This window comes from Phascolarctos cinereus, unplaced genomic scaffold (genome assembly GCF_003287225.1).
Source record: "Phascolarctos cinereus isolate Bilbo 61053 unplaced genomic scaffold, phaCin_HiC Scaffold_2;HRSCAF=192, whole genome shotgun sequence".
Classification (NCBI taxonomy): Eukaryota; Metazoa; Chordata; class Mammalia; order Diprotodontia; family Phascolarctidae; genus Phascolarctos; species Phascolarctos cinereus.
Genome location: NW_027555625.1, coordinates 400,360,806 through 400,380,855, shown reverse-complemented (window position 1 = coordinate 400,380,855; position 20,050 = coordinate 400,360,806).

Genomic DNA, 20,050 nt, shown 5'->3' with positions numbered 1-20,050 from the left:
ATTAATGGGTATTCATCCTGTGTAACTCATTCTGTACAACCCCAAATGACATGGGGTAGGAGGAGGGACTCTGGTATTGGTTACTGTCCCGGAATACACCTCATTCTCCAAGAGGTGGTGCAACATTGACTATTAAATCTTATCTAAGGATATATAGGTACCAGAAAGGGGAAGCCTGAGGCAGAGCATTTGGCTAAAGATCAATGGAGGGACAAAGAGAAACTTTTTTAAAAAAATTTTGAAAATGCATTATATCATCCAGACAAAAAGAGGGAACACATGGCTTCAGGAAAAAGATCTCAAGTTTGGAACTGAGGAATGACATATTAATTGTGGATTTCAATTATCCACATATTTCCCTTTTCCTGAAGAAGAGGAGCTGATAACTATTTTTTACTTCTTTAAAGATGATTTCATCCTTCAAAGAGCGGAGGGTTCAACAATGGGATACTGTTCTAAATCTAAATCTAACCAATAGGTAGTCAGTGGTTGTTAGAATGGAAATGGCAGAGACCAGGGTGGGTGGGGAAGATATGTTCTCTCTTGGAATTGGTGATAGAGGTGAGGAAAACTACAAATAGTCTGATATGCATTCTGGATTTGAACACAACAGATTTCACAGGTTTCAATGTAAATTTTTTGAGGGTAATAACTTTTATTTTTATCTTTATAACCCCAGCACTTGCACAGCATCTGCCATCTAGTATGTGCTTACTAAATGATTGTTTACTGACATATCTTCCTACAGATCACAGCTGTCAAAAATAAATGTGGCCTGACAAGACAATAAGTTCTTTTTTATTGGAGATATCTAAGCTTTCTGACTTCCTGGGAGGGATGTTGTAGATAGGATTTCTGCATGAGCTAAGAGGTTGATGACATTATCTAAAAGGTCCTAGGGAACTCTAAGATTCCTGTGATTCTAACATATCGTCTAACATGCACAGGCACACACACACACACACACACACAAACAGAAACAGAAACAGAGAGAAAGTAAATAGAAATTTGGGAGAGGGTGAGGAGAGAAAGGAGAGGCCTCCTGAAGAAGGTAAGATTTAAACTAAGTCTTGTAGAAGGTTGGGGAGGCCATAAGATGGAGGTTAGGAGCATTCCAGGCATGGAGAAAGCCAGTAAAAAGGGCTTGTGTGGTGGGGAGGGACATAGTAAGTGAAACCTATGCTTTTAAAAGAAAAAACAAAGACAAAAACAAACAAACAAAAAAATCTGTGCTTTAGAAAAACAAAAATAGATTGGTGGGAAGAGATTAGGAAGGAAAATCAACCAGAAGGTTCGCAGTAGTCTAGGAATAAGGTTGATGAAAGTCTGGACCATGGTGGAGGCTGTGGGAGAGGAGAAGGGACATGTAACATACATTATGAAAGTAGAAATGGTAAGATTTGGTGATAGATAGAATGTATGGAGTGAGTGGGAAAAAAAAAAAGAAGCAGTCAATGACAACAAAGAGGTTGGAAGCCTGGGTGAAGGAGAGGATGGTGGGAGAAGTTTGAGAGAGGGGAGGAATTGGGGTGAAAGATAATGTGTTTTCTTTTGATATGTTTGGATAGTAGTGGTATTTCTGGGTCACAGACTATGCATAGTTTTATAGCCCTTTGGGTATAGTTCCAAATTGTTCTCAGAATGGTTGGACAAGTTCACAACTTGTTCTATTTATGTTTATTTATTTATGTTTACTCATGTGCATATTTTCCCACAACTAATCTATCATTTGTCATTTCTGATAGGTATGAGGTGGTTTCCTAGCATTGTTTTCATTTGCATTTCTCTAATAAATCATGATTTAGAACATTTTTCCCCCCATAGGCTATAGATAGCTTTGATTTCTTCTTCTGGAAACTGTCTGGGATGCTCTCAGAGAAACCTGGAAAGACTTATATGAGGTGATGCAAAGTGAAATATTATGTACAAAGTAACAGCAATATTGTAAGATGATCAGCGTGAATGATTTAGCTATTCTCAGCAATACAATGATCTGAGACAGCTCTGAAGGACTTATGAAAAATGCTATCCAATCCAAAGAAGTGATGGTGTTTGAATGCAGATTGAAGCATACTGTTTTTTAACTTTATTTTTCTTGAGGTTTTTTTTTTTTTTTGGTCTGTTTTCTTTCACAACATGACTAGTATGGAAGTGTTTTGCATGACTACACGTGTATAACCTATACTGAATTGCTTGCCTTCTCAATGGGGGGGTGGGCAGGGAGGAAGGGAGAGAATTTGGAACTCAAAGTTTTAAAAATGAATGTCAAAAATTGTTTTTACATGTAATTAGTGAAAAATAAAATACTAAATAAAATTTTAAAAATTAAAAAAAAACCCAAAACTGTTTATATCTCTTGTTGCTGTTGTTCAGTCATGTCCACATTCAGAATTTTCTTGGCAAAGATACTGGAGTAATTTGCCATTTCATTCTTCAGATCATTTTACAGATGAGGAAACTGAGGCAAACAGGGTTAAATGACTTGTACAGAGTCACACAGTTAATAAGTACTGGAGGCCAGATTTGAACTCAGGAAGATGAGTCTTCCTGACTCTAGACCCAGCACTCTATCCACTGTACCATCTAGCTGCCCACATCCCTTGACCATTAACCAATTAGGGAATGGGTCTTATTTTTATAAATTTGACTCAACTCTCTACATATTTGAAAAATGAGACTTTTATCTGGAAAAAAACTATTATATTATTTTATTGTCTATGGTAACTTTTGTCAAAATATAGTCTCTCTGGTTACATCTTTTAATTAGGTCTATTTTTACTTTTGCTTTGTCTGAGATCGTGATTGCTACCCCTGCCTTCTTTTTTTGTTTCACCTCAGCTGAAGCATAACAGATTCTGCTCTAGTTCCTTATTTTAATTGTGTGTGTCTTCTTATTTCAAGTGTGTCTCTACTAAACACTATATTGTTGGATTCTGGTTTATAATCCATTATCTGTTTTATTGGGCAAATTCATTCCCTTCACATTCAGTAATGATTGCTAACTATTTTTCCTTCAATCCTATTCTCTCGTTTATCCTTCTCTCTCTCTCTCTCTTTACCCTGCTCCTCCTCAAAAGTTAATTTTGCTTCTAACCATCGCCTCCTTCTCTCTCTCTTTCTCTCTCTTTCTCTCTTTCTCTCTCTTTTGGTTTTTTGGTGAGGTAATCGGGGTTAAGTGACTTGCCCAGGGCCACACAGCTACTGTGTCATGTGTCTGAGGCCAAATTTGAACTCAGGTCCTCCTAACTCCAAGGCCAGAACTCTAACCACTGTGCCATCTAGCTGCCCCAATCGACTCTCTTGATTTCCCCTCCCTTTCATCACTCTCTCCTTTTCTCTTATCTTCTTCACCTCCTACTTCCCTGTTGGGTGAGATATATTTCTATACCCAATTGAGTGTGTATACATTTATTCTTCCCTCTTTGAACCAATCCAATGAAAGAGATTCAAATGTTGTCTGCCACCCCTCCTATTTTCCCCTCCATTGTAAAAGCTGTTTCTCGCATGTTTCTTTTTTGTGAGATAATTTTTTTCCTCATTCTTCCTTTTCTTTCCTTCTTCTTCTAGTGCAATCCTCTTTTTCATCCCTTAATTTTTTTTGACATCATTCCAATATATCCATGCCCTCTGTTTACATAGACTCCTAATTGCCCTAATAATGATAAAGTTCTTTAGAATTACATCTATCGTCTTCCTATATAGCAAATAGTTCATGCTTACTAAGTCCCTTATGATTTCTCATCATGCATACCTTTTTATGCCTCTCTTGAATCTTGCGTTTGAATATCAAATTTCCTATTTAGCCTTTTCATCAAGAGTGCTTGAAAATCCTCTATTACATTAAATATTTATTCCCCTCCTCCAGTTTTGCCAGGTAGTTTCTTCTTGGTTTTATTCTTAGGCCTCTGCCTTCTAGAATATCAAATCCAAGCACTCCAATCCTTTACGGTAGAAGGTGCTAAATCCTGTGTGATATTTATTGTGGCTCCATGTTATTTGAATGGCTTCTTTTTGTCTTCTTCCAATATTTTCTCCTTCATCTGGGGTCTCTGGATTTTAACTATAATATTCCTGGGAGTTTTCATTTTGGGTATCTTTCAGAAGGTGTTTGGTGGATTCTTTCAATTTCTATTTGCCCTCTGGTTCTAGGATATCAGGGCAATTTTCCTTGATAATTTCTTAACATATGATATCTAGGCTTTTTTTTTGTCTGATTATGGCTTTCAGATGGTTCAATAATTCTTAAATAATATCTGTTCAATCTATTTTATAGGTCAGTTGTTTTTCCATTGAGATATTTCATATTTTCTTCTTTTTTTCCCATTCTCTTGCCTTCTTCTTCTTCCCCCTCCTCCTCCTCCTCTCTTCTTTCTCCTCCCCCTTCTCCTCCTCCTCCTTCTTCTTCTGGTTTGTTTGTTTCTTGATGTCTCATGGTATCATTAACTTCCATTTACCCAATTCTAAATTTTTAAGGAATAGTTTTCTTCAGTGAGCTTTTGTACTGACATTTCCATTTATCTTATTTTACATTTTAGAGAGTTCTTTTCTTTAGCTAATTTTTATGCCTCTTTTACCATTAGGCCAAATCTATTTTTTAACATGTTACATACTTCAATATTTTTATGCCTCTTTTATGAAGTTTTTTCATAATTTTCTTTTCACAATTTTCTTATATTTGCGTATTTTCTTATATTTGCATCATCATAATTTCTTTTCTCATTTTTCATCTACTATTCTTATCATTTTCCTTAATAATTCTATGAATTTTAGTTGGGCTTGTGTCCAATTAGCAGTTTCTTTGAAGCTTTTGTTGTACCTTTTTCTGATTTCATGTCTTTGTCTTCCTTATCACCAAAGTAGCCTTTTATGGTCAAGTTCTTTGTTATTGTTGTTATTGTTTGCACATTTTTCTAGCAGACTTCTTAACTTCGAAATTTATATTAAAATTAGTCTCTGTTTACCTGGGGGTGTGGAGTCACTGTCCTAAGCTTCAGGCTTTTTTATGTGACTGTTTTCAGAGCTGGTTCTGGGGATCTGTAAGTTTTTGGTGTTGCCAAGGTGATGTGATCCAGAAAGAGGTGTGGTCACTGCTCTCCTGGTCTTTACTCAGCAAAGCCTACCATCCCCTTGCAGTTGCAAGCACTAGCACATTCTTCTCTGCCTTGGCCCTGTGACCAGGACCCCTGTTTCTTTCTGAGCAATGACAGGCACTCCTCTCAACCCTGGAACTACAACCCAGAACTGCATATGGGCAATAAAATTATCACAATGCCCAGTCCTGCATGCAGTGCCAGGAAACAGTGCTCTATGATCTCTTTCTGACCAACTGTCTCACCACCTCAACCCTTTTCTGTGAGGAGAGCTCCCAACACTGCTTCTTCCACTATCGAAGCTGCCTTCAAGGCCCACTACTGGTGCTGTCACCATGTGCCCTCCAGTCCAGCTGCCACCTTCATGTCACATTCCTTGCCTGCTGACCTCCTAAATTGTCTTAGGTTGGAAAAAAAATGTCTTTTTTGTTGGCTCTTCTGTTCTAGAATTCAATTTAAGGTGTTATATTAAAGTTATTTGGAGGGGAATACTGGAAGAGTTTGGCTCGGTTGCTGTTTCTACGCTATCACTTTGGCTCTGCCAAACCAGCTTAAGATTTTTTAAAAAAGGTAGTTTGTGATGTTAAGACTTAAGCTCATGAGTGCAATTAGGGTTGGATATATAAAGATTATATAAATATTATAACTGAGCCATCTGATGCTTATGACATCAAGTGAGAATATACAGGGAGAAGAGGATTATCCTTCTATTGGACTGAAATCAGCCTCCTTATAACTTTCCCCCATTTGCTCTTATTTAACTCTCTAGCATTATACAAAATATGACTAATCCCTCTTCTACAATGTACCTCTTCACATATGCGAAGACCCAAGTTAATAAGAACATCAGCTTAGAGATGGCAGAGACTCAGAAGACATCTGCTTGAGGCCCCTTATTTTACACATAAGGAAACTAATAGAGCCGAAGAGACTTTCCCATGGTCTAAGAGCTTGTAACTGTCAGAGATAGGACTTGAACCCAGGTCCAGATAACACATTTCCACAAGATCTTCTCAAAACTAAATGTAATAACTTATTTCAACTGATATTAATAATATGAATACTGATTCAAGATTCATGACATACTGGTAAGCACTCCCTAGACACATCCCAGCATGTCAATAAATCTCTAAAAACAAGAAACATTCAGTTAAGGGATACTCCTTGTGTGGTAAGACCAGCAGAGTGCCCAGGAGCTAGAACTTCCCTCATTCTGGAAACTATGCTTTTATCAATTAGCTTATAAGCAACTAATAGCCCTCTATCCTTTTAACATAAGCTGTTGTTTACATCTAGAAGTAAGTCAGACTGGCCAAAAATCAAGATATTGAAGGCAGTAGGCAAAGTGAGGCTTGACAAATCTCATCCTGAAATCACACTTTCTCAAATTGTTGGCATTCGTTGGTATCAGGTGCATTGTTATAAAAGCACTTGTATGTTTGAGAAGGGCAAATAAAAAGTTCATTGCCTAGTAAATTTTTGGCAGGCTAATGACATTGGAGAGCCCATTTGCAAGTCTGTTTTATTGAGACTTTCTATAACCTTGAAAACCAGGCTGTTCTTGGACTACATTAATATTTGGGGCTAGGGCATGTTTTTGCTTCTTCTACAAGCTGGTTCATGTTCCTATTTATTTCCTCATTTGGAAGGCAGATAACAGCAGATACAAAATACTTTGAACTTTTCATAAACCCTTTCAATTTCATCACCAATTTTCCGGGCAATTTCATGTCTATACTGTCAAGAATGTTGTACCTTAATCCAACCAAAAATAGCATTTGGTTGTTGCTTCTTATTAACTTTATCAAACTGTATTTGAAAATGCATGTCAATCAGGGCGAGAAACAAATATCAATGTAATAGAAGGAAAGAATTCAATCAAAGTATTGGGTGAAATCAAAACTAGGACAGAATGCATATTTTACTCTCTGCCCCACACTCCCAAATCAAAAAGCCTCATCCCAAAGCAAAGAGAGATTAAAAATTCATTCTTCAGATTGGAAAAATACAGATAGGGGTTAAGAGAATATAAAATGGCATATTTAAAGAGAATCAGATTTTTGCCAGTTCTATCCTGTCCTCCCCCATGATTTACTCATTTCCTTCCTATCGAAGCCTGTTGAATGGAAAAAGCAGCAGAGAAATTGAATTTGAGTCCTGGCTCTACTACATGTGACCTGTGTGACCTTGAAGACTTAATTTCACTAAGGTTAATTGTCTTCGTTAATAAAAAGAAGGGGGTGGAGAAGATGGTCTCTAAGATCTCTTCTAGTTCAAAATTCTATGTTACGATAAAAGCTGAATTCTGGATGAATCTAGCATAATGTCTCTCCATCTTTACCTTCCCTTCACCCTCGCTCCTGGCCTGGTGACAGGTATCAATTCTTTGGGTTGGGTAATAAGAAATAAAGTGGTCTCAGGAAACAGCTTCTCACTACAAGTACAGCAGAAGAGTGCCGTGTTAGTCACAAGCTTCACCTTGCTATCTTTCTCCATGAACCACAGGGCAATGATCTAAGTTGGGCAAATGAGATCAACTGTCCCTGTCAGCAGCAGGATAGCAAAGAAAAATCAAATCACTGACTCTGGGAAATTACATCTTATCCTAAGTTTACCTAGATGCCAATTTCATCCCCTATGACATTAGTCTCAAATCCAGAGTTCCTGAAAAATATCTGTCTTCATGTGATGGTTAACCCTGATTGCTTTTTTCGGTGAAACACCAAATTTGAACTCTGTTGATTGTCTACACTGCTTTTCCCACTTAAAGGAGGACTGATACGTTCATTTACTAGAACTCCTTATTCCAAATAGTTTCTGTACTGTATGGGAATTTCTTAAACCTAGAAATGTCAAGTAGGCTATCACTCTGTAAATGTATTATTATGACTTATTTTTATTATTATGTACTATATGTGCTTATTAAATCTGTGCCAATATTAAACATACTTTATGTAATTGTTTTTTCTGATTCTTTAGAGAGCTGAGTCCATGTTACCAAGGCAAGAGTGTGCTGGTAAAAGTTTAACAACTGGCTCTCCAAAAACAAAAACAAACAAGTATGTATGACGTACAAATTTAATCTACATTTTAAACCATTTTCTTAAGTCTAGACAATGAACAAAATAATAAATCAAGCCCTGAGTTGTAGCGTTTTCTGAATTCCAAGGTGTAAATACTCATACTGATCATTTAATAAATGGCTCTCATGAACTGGTATGATCCGGCTCCAGCATGTTCTTAGTCCAAGGTCATATTCCTAAAGCACAAGTCTGACTGTCGTCACTATTCTGCTGAAGAAAGCTTCAGTGGTTTCCCATCACCTTTAAGACAGAATGCAAATTTGTTGGTGGAGTTGTGAACAGATCCAACCACTCTGGAGAGCAATAATGAACTATGCCCAAATGACTATAAAACTGTACATATCTTTTGATCCAGTAATACCACTACTATGTCTGTATCTCAAAGAGACCATAAAAAAGGACCCCCAGGTACAAAAATATTTCTAGCAGCTTTTTTGCAGTGGCAAAAAATTAGAAATTGAGGAGATGCCCATTAATTAGAGAATGGATGAACAAGTTATGGTATAAGAATGTATATAAAGTATAAGAATATAATGGAATGCTAGTGTTCCATAAGAAATGACGAGTAGGTGGATTTCAGAAAAACCTGGAAAGATTTACATGGACTGATGCTGAGTTTGTACACAGCAATAGCAACGTTGCGTGATGATTAACCATGACGGACTTAGCTCTTCTAAGCAATGCAATGATCCAAGACAATTCCAAAAGACTCCTGATGGAAAATGTTAACCACGTCCAGAGAAAGAACTATGGAGTCTAAATGCAGATCAAAGCATACTATTTTCACTTTTTAATTTTTTTTCTTTATAGTGGTTTTCCCTTTTGTTCTGATTCTTCTTTCACAACATGACTAATGTGACAACATGTATAATATGATGATATACATACATACATATATATACATATATATATATATATATATATATATATATATATATATATGTAAAATATATATATATATATATATATATATATATATATATATATGTAAAATATATATATATATATATTATATATATATATATATATATATATATATACATATATGTAAAACCTATATCAGATTCTTTCCTGTCTTTGGGAGGGGGAGGGAAGGAAGGGAGGGAGAAAATTTGGAACTAAAAATTTTACAAAAAATGAGTGCTGAAAACTGTCTCTACTTCTTAATTGGAAAAAAAATTAAATACTATTAAGAAAAAAGAAAAGATGGAATGCAAATGCCCTACACTTGACATTTAACACCCTTCATAGTTGAATACTAGTTATGATTCCAGCATGATCACACATTACTCCCTACCATAAACTTGTTGCTGTTTGTACTTTGTTCTCAAAGAGGACCTTGCCATTAGGGAGGTGATGCCATGACATGCAAGTGAATTGTATTTAAGTGAGGGAGGACTGTGCAAAGTCACCAGCCTTACTTACTCCTCTGGAGCCATCTGGGTCCAGTGGTAAGATGTAGATCAACCAGAAGCTATTCTCCATACAGACTGAACTACTTGCAGTCTCCCATACGTAATAATTTGTCTCCTTCTTTTGTGCCTTTGTAAAGGCTCTCCTTTATACTTAGAAGACTGTACCTCAAAATTTCCACATCTTGGAACCCCTAGTCTCCTTTAAGGTTCAATTTAAATGCCGCCTTATTTAAGTCACCTTCTGACTTTCATTCTTGTTGGTGTGCACATCTCAAATTACTTTGTGTGAGTTTTTAAAAATTTATATATTTACTTATCTATAAGCATGTCATATTTCTCTAGTAGAATGTAAACCATGTGAAAACAGATTATCTCACTTTTGTGTTTGTACTACCCAGAATGTAGGCTAATTCCTGGGATACAATAGGTACCTAAAAGTACCTGTTGATTGATTTATTGATAGGGCCCATTGAAATTTACTCAGTTGAACGAAAATACACAATTTTCCATTACATGGGAACTCATAACTGTTCTCATTGGATAATTCCATACATCCCTAAATAAATTTGTGCTTCCCCAGAAAAAGAGGCAGAACCGAGGGACAAAACTTTGTCCACTCTTTAAGAGCTATAGGAAGTTCTGAACTTCCTCAGGACTTCCACCTAACAAAGTGGGTGTGCATAATTAAGGGTTTGTGAGGCAATTTGCATTTCTGGATTCTTGTTAAATAGGAACCAAATAGAGGTTAGGAGTGTCACTTGGTGGATAAGCAGAAACAACATATATAAAATTATCAGTCCTCCCTTCCCCCCCCCCACCAAAAAAAGGCCCTTAATTGAGTAGAGTGTGTTTTCTCGTTTATGGATAGGTACAAATTGGAAACAAAAGTAGCCTGGTTTAGTGAATACAGTATCAATCTTGGCATTAGGGAGGCCTAGGTTCAAAACCCACCCCCAATACCTCCTAACTCCCCGTGGGCTAGTCATTTGACCTCTTCATGCCTCAGACAACTCCCTAGTATCAGTCATAACTTACTTTTGAACGAGTAGACTAAGATCCATTTTCTGAATTCCATGAACTAAAGAAACCACAGCCCCTTCAAGTATTTACAGTTGAATTGATAAATAAGGCAAAGGGATCAAAACATCTTTAATTCCAGGTTTCATGAAACATAAATTCTAATACTGACTTTTTTGATAATTAGCTGTGTGAACATCTGCAACTGATTCTATCTCTCTGAGCCTCAGTTTCTACATTTATAAAATGAGTTAGACTATATGATCTCCAAACAACCCTTCCAGCTTTAATATTATTTTCTTTGTTCACTACTTCTTATTAAGTTATTATGTTTTTAAAAATTGCTATTATGAACCAAATGGAAATGATCCTCTATCACACTCTTCACTATACTATGGGAGAAGAAAGAAAAGGTATCCTAGGCCAGATTATGTTTTTAAGCTATATTTGTTTATTCAGTTTGACAACAAAGGAAGCAGGTTTTTTTTTCTTCTTAGTCAACTTTGTCTGTGATATACCATTTTAAAGAACATAAAGACAAACTCCCCATGAACAGAATTATAATGCCAGCTAACCTGTCAATCAACTTACTAATCCTTTAAACATCTCAACTGTCAGGAGGCAGATACCTGGAAGCTGGTGAGCAAGAAATAAAGAGAAACTTTGGACAGTAACCAAAACGTGTTCAAAAGAAAACTAGATTTTTATGTCCTGATACTGTTTTCTACCCAAAACGTTTAAAAAGACTATATTGTAGATTTTTTCCCCTCTATAGATTCACTCTATATGTATGTGTAAGAGAAAAATCACATGTGCATACATGTATTTGTGAATTATCCTTAGACAGGTAGAGTATTTTATGTTCATTTTATTTCAGAAAAACAAAGCATCTTGACTGTAAGTAAAGTTGACTTTGTTGAGTCTATTAAATTGAAAAAGCCTGATATCTATAGGAATCAAATTTCAATGTGTGGGGTTTTTTTTAATCAGTTAAACTTCATATACTCTCTTTATAGTCAGATCAGAATGAAATTTAAATGTGGTAGAGGCAAAAAAAATATAACCAGAGGTAGTGTCAAAATGTGATGCTTGCTTTGATTTTTTTTTTCCTTAGATGCATATTTCACACTTAAAGCATAGGAGAAAATATTCTCTCTTTGTGACTAGGACTAAGGCTGAGAGGAAAGGTGAAAACCCAAATCACAGCTTTATGTAATTATTATTTTTTTCTAATACAGTAATTATCAGGTTTTTGAGCAATGTTCATCTATACATACTCATTTATTTCACTTTAATTGAACATATTTGAAATATGTGTTATATAAAGGAACATATAAAATATTAAAGCTATTTTATGAAAAGATACTACTTTAATCTTCAACTGAATCACACCTTTACTGATGGACCAATACATAGATTTTGTGTTTCCAAAAATTCAAAATCATAGTCACTCAGGGTCTATGAAAAGACTTTTTTTGTGTTCAGTCATTTTAGTCATGTCTGACTCTTCATGACCCCATGTAGGTTTTTCTTGGCAATGATATTAAAATGGTTTTCAATTTCTTTCTCTAGCTCAGTTTATAGATGAGGAAACTTAGCAAAATGGGGTTAAGTGACTTATCCATGGTCACACAGCTAGTAAGTGTTGAGGCCAGATTTGATCTCAGAAAGATGAGTCTTCATGACTCCAAGACTAGCACTCTACCCAGCGCATTACTTAACTAGTGGTCATCTAATTCATAATCTTATACTAAGTAGGAATCACTTGTACAACACACCTAACTAGCTCTTTACTTGAACACTCTCACTCAAAGAAAATTCATTATTTTACAATACAATCTATCCTATTAATTTTGAGCCATTCTCATATTAGGAGAACAAGGAGTGGTCTATCTGAAAGATCTACAAAGAAGGGGGAGGGAATCGACCAAAAAGGAGACAGAGAACATTATTTAGTGTAAAATGAATAATTTTGATTATATTAAATTAAAAAGGTTTTGTATAAACAAAACCAATGCAACCAAAATTAGAAGGAGAACAGAAATCTGGGAAACAATTTTTACAGCCAGTATTTCTGACAAAGACCTCGTTTCTCAGCTATATAAAGAACTAAGTCAAAGTTATAATAATGCAAGTCATTTTTCAATTGAAAAAATGGTCAAAGGATATGAACAGGCAATTTTCAAGTAAAGAAATCAAAGTTATCTATACTGTATGAAAATGTTCTAAATCACTACCTATTTGAGATATGCAAAGTAAAACAATTCTGAGGTAGCACCTCACACCCATCAGATTGGCTAAAACGACAGAAAAGAAAAATGATAAATGTTAGAGAATATGTGGGAAAGTTGGGACACTAATTCACTGTTGGGGAAGTTGTGAACTAATCCAACTATTTTGGGGAGCAATTTGGAACTGTAATTAAACTGTGCTATATTACTACAAGATCTCTATCCCAAAGAGATTCTAGAAAAGGGAAAAGGACCTATATGTACAAAAATATTTACAGCAGCTCTCTTTGCGGTAGCAAAGAACTCGAAATTGAGGGCATGCCCAGCAACTGGGCAATGGCTGAATGGTATGGTAATACCATTAATTCCAGGTTGCATGAAACATAAATTCTAACATTGACTCTTTTGATAACTAGCTATGTGACCATTTGCAAGTATAATGGTATATGGTATATGAATATAATGGAATGCTATTATGCTATAAGAAATGCTGAGCTGGCATATTTCAGAAACCCTCTGGAAAGATTTACTTGAACGGATGCAAAATGAAGTGGACAGAATAAGGAGAACATTGTACACAGTAACATCTGTTACTGTGTAAAGATACTGTGTGATGTAATGATCAACTATGAATAGCTTAGCTCTTCTCAGCAATTACAATGATCCAAGACAATTCCAAAGGACTCATAATGAAAAATGTTATTGACATCCAGAGAAATAACGGACGGAGTCTGAATGCAGATTGAAGCATACCCATCTTTATCTTTTTCATGTTTTTTTTTTTCTTTTGGTCTGTTTCTTCTTTTATAACATGAAATGGAAACATGTTTTACATGATTGTACATATATAAGCTATTTAAAAGTCTCACCATTTTAGGGAAAGGGGAGGAGAGAAAGGGAGGGAAAAAATTTGGAACTCATTTTTTTAAATGAATGTTTAAACATTATCTTTACATGTAATTGGAAAAAAATAAAATACTAAAAATTAAAGGGAAAACAGACAGCAGCCAAAAAAATTGAGCTATTCTAATTGCTAGAAAATTATTTCTTATATTGACATGAAAGCTCCCCTTCTGTTAAATTCTACACATTGTTACTGCCCTGTAGAACTATAATATTTATTGTTCCTTCTACATGAAATCCTCCAGATGTGTTCATACTAAGTCTGCACTGCCAAGCTAAATACATTCAGCCCTTCCAATGTTTCATTTGTTTCTGTTTGGGTTTTTTGTTGTTGTTGTTTATGCCATGCTTGACATCTTCTTATGCTGGCCAACCTCCATTTGGATGTGATTCAAGTCTTTAATTTCTCTCTTAAAATAGTGGACCCAGAACTGAACACAAGACTCTAAAAGTGATCTGAGAAATATAAATCAAAACAGGGCTTCTGTCTTCCTTGTTTGTGTATATGCACTTCTATTAATGCAGGCTAAAATTACATTAGCTTTAAAAACAAAACATCCATTTCAAACTGTTGCCATTTATTGATCTTAAAGTCAACTAAAATGCCTAATAAATAACCTTTTTCTCTCATTACAGAAATGACCAAGTATAGTATTTTTCTTTGTGATTATATTGATCATGTCTGTACTATGTGCTCTTAGACTCCCCAGAGCTCTGCAAAGATTAGCTCAGATGTTACTTCTTATGGTCTTTCCAAAAGTTCCTGTCGTACTTTTTGAATATACTAATATATCTGCATGATATTTCCCCCGAGCGAATATAAACTCCTTGGGGACAGGTATGATTTCATTTTTATCTCCATTTCCCCAGTTCTTAGTACATATTAGATTATTAATAAATATTTATTGACCAATTTATAGATTAACTTATCTAAGGTTTAGTTCTCCTATCTGTAAATTGGGAGGGGGTGGAGAGGACAGCATTGACTAGAAAAATTCTAATGTTCCACCCAGCTTATAAATTCTAGTATATACAGTGGTGTGTTAATTACCTGGGATAAGAACTAATATTAATACGGTTTCATTTTGTGAATGCTGTAGTCATGATGCATGTGTGAATGTATAGACACAAGACTGACTTGGAATATTTGACCTTGACCAGATGAACTAGATTGGAACGGTTTCTCCATATTTATTTAGTGTTTTGTCACTTGAGTGCTGGATGGTGTGGCATAAGTCACTCTCTTTTGTTGTTCTTTTAATTCTATAGCTAAAAAAAAAGAAGCAGTACTTCATGGCAACATGCAAATGTTGTAGCTCTTAAAGAGCACACTTCATTGACTGTTAGAGATATTGCATGACTATTGTTATGTACATTATCCAATCTTTCAAGGATCATTCAAATTCAAAATAATAATAATAAAGATCAGTTACTTCAAAATTAAAAGTAATGTGGGGTCAGAATGAAAAATAATGCCAAGAACTGACAAACTATTATTCTGAAATAGATTCATCATCAGAAGATAAGATAGACTTTCAGAACAACCTGACAGCTGGAAAGATTGTTATTGATTCCTCTACGATACAATACAAATTTCTTAGAGTTTGAAGATTAGTTTAAAAAAAAGTTGTTAACTATTGCTATGAAGGTAAGGATTTGTAATGGGCAAGACCAGAAAAAAGATGTAACACTGAAAAATTCAAAAAAGGCAATTTTCACTGATGAAGCTCATTTTTTTCATTCAAAGCTAATTGTCAAAATAATTTTCAGAAGAAATCCAAGTGTTCTTGAAGATCCAGATAGCTTCAACAGACTATAAAACATTCACCCTCAAAAACGTTTCAGAATATATACTTTTAACTTCCAATAGTTCTGGAATTCTCATGCCCACATAGAGAATGATGAACTCTGAAAACTATATTTGTTTGATGAAAGAATTATTTTAGGATTAATCAAAATTCCAAAATAAGGAGGAGGTATTACAAAACAAACAAACAAATCTTGTGCCATATCATATGTTGCAAAAGGTTAAGAAATATATTCAAATGCTGGAGAGAAATGTGCTTCAGTGGCCAGGGAACTCATCTGGTTTAAGCCATATTGAAAAATCTGTGGGCTATAATTATGGCTAGACTTCAAAAAAATATTGTGTGTCAAAGGGAAGTATAATATTCACTTTGACAAAATCTGCTTCATGATAAAGAATTAAAGGATATTTCTTCAAAATCTTATAAACTCAGTGCTAAATCATATAATACAAGAAATTTTTATCAAAAGGAACGCATGACAGCAAACATTTTGAGATATAAACAATAATATACAAGTAGTTGTAAGGTTTATAGTACAATTAAGTAAAATGAATTATTTTACTTTTTGTAGGCAATCTCCACACTACTATAAGGGGAAATATGATATTTAAGAAGCTGGTATTTTTTTTCTCTAAGGAGTGGTTGATTTGACAAGTTTCATATAAAGCATCAAAGTGAAGAATATATTTGATGAGGATTACTACTTTCAAAGACAGAGGAAGATAAAAAGATGAGAGAGAAGTAAAGAGAGAGAGGAAGAGGAAGAGGGAGTGAGGGAGAAGAAGAGGGAGAGAAAGAAAATCAAATTCTATTTTTCACAAGTGCACTCAGAGATCTTGGAGCAATAGATTTGTTTTAATGACTTAAAAAACCTAGAAAGTGCCAATTTATTTTTCTCTCAAATAATTAAACCTAAATTAATTTCATATATAGTTAGTAATAAGCGTAATACTTTTTCAAGTATTCTGCTGTTGGCTTCTAGAATGCATCTGCATCCATTGCATATACTTAAGACCCATCGTTCTTTTGAGATTGGCTCTCCTAATTTCATTTATTAAAAATAAACTTTAAAAAATACATATTCCAAATGATGGAGATTCAAGAGATACAATTATATGAAAATATAAAGTAGCATAATTGAGCAAAGCAATTTTGACAAGAACACTAAAAGGGGGGAATCATGTAAATGTGATTATTCCTAATTAGAAACAATGAGTGACCAAATCAAATTATACAATAAGCATTTGATTTAGATCCCTGGAGGAAGGTGATATAACATTTGAATTTGTCTCTAGCATTTTCCCCCACCCTTATTACTTCTCAGTACTTTCTTAGACTCCTTAATTGTGATTGAGATGACTATGAGCACTGATGATTTCAGACTAATCCCAAGTATGAGCCTTTTCTAGGTGGTTTGTATTGGGTCTTAAGTAAACAACAGGATGAGTAAAGCTACTTCCTAGATATAAATGAAGGAGTATTGTCATAAGATAAACAACCAACAAGAAGTCAGGAGAGCCTGGTTGGAGTCGTAGTTGTGGCACTAGCTATGTGACCTTCAGACAATTGTTACATATCTATAGATTTAAAACTCCTTCTCTGTGAAAATCAGTTTTTGAAAATCTTAAAATACACGGGACTTTCTCAATAGCCAAATAGTATAATGGAAAAAATAGGAGACTGAGATTCAGAAGACGTGGAGTTAAGTTGTAGCTTTGCTCACAAGTGACTAAATCTGTAGGGTTGTTTCCAACTCCATAAAATGAACAAACATGACTGGATGATTTTTAGATTCCCTTCCAATTCTAAAATTCTATAAAACCCAAGTTCCCATCTGGCTTCAAATTATATTTATATGTGTATGTATATGTTTATATATATATATATATATTATATATATATATATTATATATATTATATATATATATATATATATATATACACACACATATATATACATATACATGCAAGCACATACATGTATGTATACATATGTGTATGTACTGCATATACATATACATATAAACTTACATACATATGTGTGTAAAACATTTATATATTCAATTTTTTATATACTTCTATATATAAGCACAAAAGTACAATGAAACCTTACAGAGAGATACTCAGGCTGTAGAAAAAAATGAATGAGCTAAGTTCTCTTTTCCAGCGATCAAGACTAATTTGATTCCCTGCACACAACCCATGAGTGGTAGTGGAAGGAAAATTATTAATTTGACATGATGGTGTCCATGGTTCAAAACTTTCTTCAGAGCTCCTAAGATATTCCTAAGAGTTTCTTAATATCATTAAGATAATTATGCTGGGTCATTGTCTAGAAAGCTGAAAATGAACATTGCTTCTTTACAATCCTGAAATAGCTAGCATCTATATAACTCTGTAAGGTAGACAAATCACATTGTATATGTCATTTTATTTGATCTTCACAACAACCTGTACTTTTAAAAGTATAGCTGAGTGACTTGGTCAGGGCTACACAGTTACTAAGTATCTAAGGAAATATTTGAACCTAGGTCTTCCTGGCTCTAAGTCCAAAATTGTATCCACTGCACCAAAACTAGCCAGTCAATTGTCATTGAAAAATTCAATCTGAGGGTGGTGAAGGTGATGGTTTTCCCCTCCCATTGCCATTTGCTATGCCTGCTCAATTAAGATCTTGCAAATTCAGCCATGTTAGAAAGATGCTGAGTATGATTCTGGAAAGAGACTGTGTCTGCCTTCTGAGAAAACATCTAGCTAGAGAAGTGTTTTACCTCACAGATAGAGGCTGAAAACCTGACCACTTTGTCATAAATTCTGACTGTGACAGTCACTGAAGCAAAGCAAAACACAAAATGGCCCTCAGGCCTAAGTATCCTCCTGCTTCTGCAGAGTTTGTCTGAGAGCAACATTATCAAATTACATTATTCTCCTGCATGCTACCTACAGTATAACCAAACTGGCCTATGTATCAAGGCTATTCCTCATATGTGGCTTTCCATCACCCAAGACTTCTGTAGTCCTCTATACCTGGAATGCAATCCTTCTCACTTCTGTCTTCTAGAATAATTATCTTCCTTAAGCACAAAAAACAAAATGAGAAAAAATGATGTACAAAAATTCAGTGAAGAAAACAACTCCTTGAAAAGTAGAATTGGTCAGATGGAAAAGGAGATACAAAAGCTAACTGAAGAAAATAACTTCTTAAAAATCAGAACTGTGCAAGTTGAAACTAATGACTCTGTGAGACATCAAGAATCAATCAAACAAAATCAAAAGAATGAAAAAAATAAAAAGAAAATGTGAAATATCTCATTGGAAGAACAACTGACCTGGAAAACTGATCCAGAAGAGGTAATTTAAAAATTATTGGACTTCCTGAAAGCCATGACCAAAAATAAAAAAAGAGTCTGGGCATTATATTTCAAGAATTATCAAAGAAAATTGCCCAGATATCTAGAACCATAGGATAAAATAAAAATGGAAGGAATACACTTATTATCTCCTCAAAGAGATACCAAAATGAAAACTCCCAGACATATTACAGAAAAATTCTATAACTCCCAAGATAAAGAGAAAATACTGCACACATCCATAAAGAAACAATTTAAATATTGTATAGCCACAGACAAGATTACACAGGATTTCGCATCTTCTACATTAAAGGTCAGCAGGATTAGAATATGATATTCTGTAAGGCAAAGGAGCTAGGATTACAACCAAAAATTGCCTATACAGAAAAAAATGAGCATCATCCTTCAGGGGGAAATGGATATTCAATGAAATAGAGGACTTTTAAGCATTCCTGATGAAAAGACCAGAGCTGAATAGAAAATTCCATTTTCAAATACAATGCTTCAAAAGAAGCGTAAAAAAAGGTAAATGGGAAAGAAAAAAAAACATCAAATTCAATACACATGGGAAATTGTTTATATACACATGGGAAGATATTTGTAACTCTTAAGAAATGTTATTAGGGGGGCAGAGTCAAGATGGTGGAGCTAAAGCAGTGACTTGCTTGAGCTCTCCCCTAAACTCCTATTAATACCTATAAAAAATGGCTGTAAACAAATTCTAAAGCAGCAGAACCCAAAAAGACAGAGCAAAACAAATTTCCAGCCCAAGACAATCTGGATGGTTGATCAGAAAGGTATATCACGCCGGGCAGGGAGAGGAAAGCAGTGTGGTGCGGGTTTGCAGGCCACACTGAACCTGCAGCAGGCCTCAAAGGACTGAATCTCGGGCATTTGTGGCAGTTTACAGACTTCTCAACCCACAAACACCAAAGACAACTTAGAAGGTCAGTGGCAAAAGTCTGTTTCTGCAGTGCTGAGAGAGAAGAGAGGTGGTCTCAGCTCCATTCCCCGAGGAGCGTGGTCTGGGATGGGGGCTGCCTTCTGAGCTTCTGGCCCACAGACTGAGGGGGAATCAAGTGGCTGATCAAAGGGGGATCTCTTTGCCCGTGCTTGGATCTGGGTCACACTTCTAGGCGGTGGTGCTGGGTGA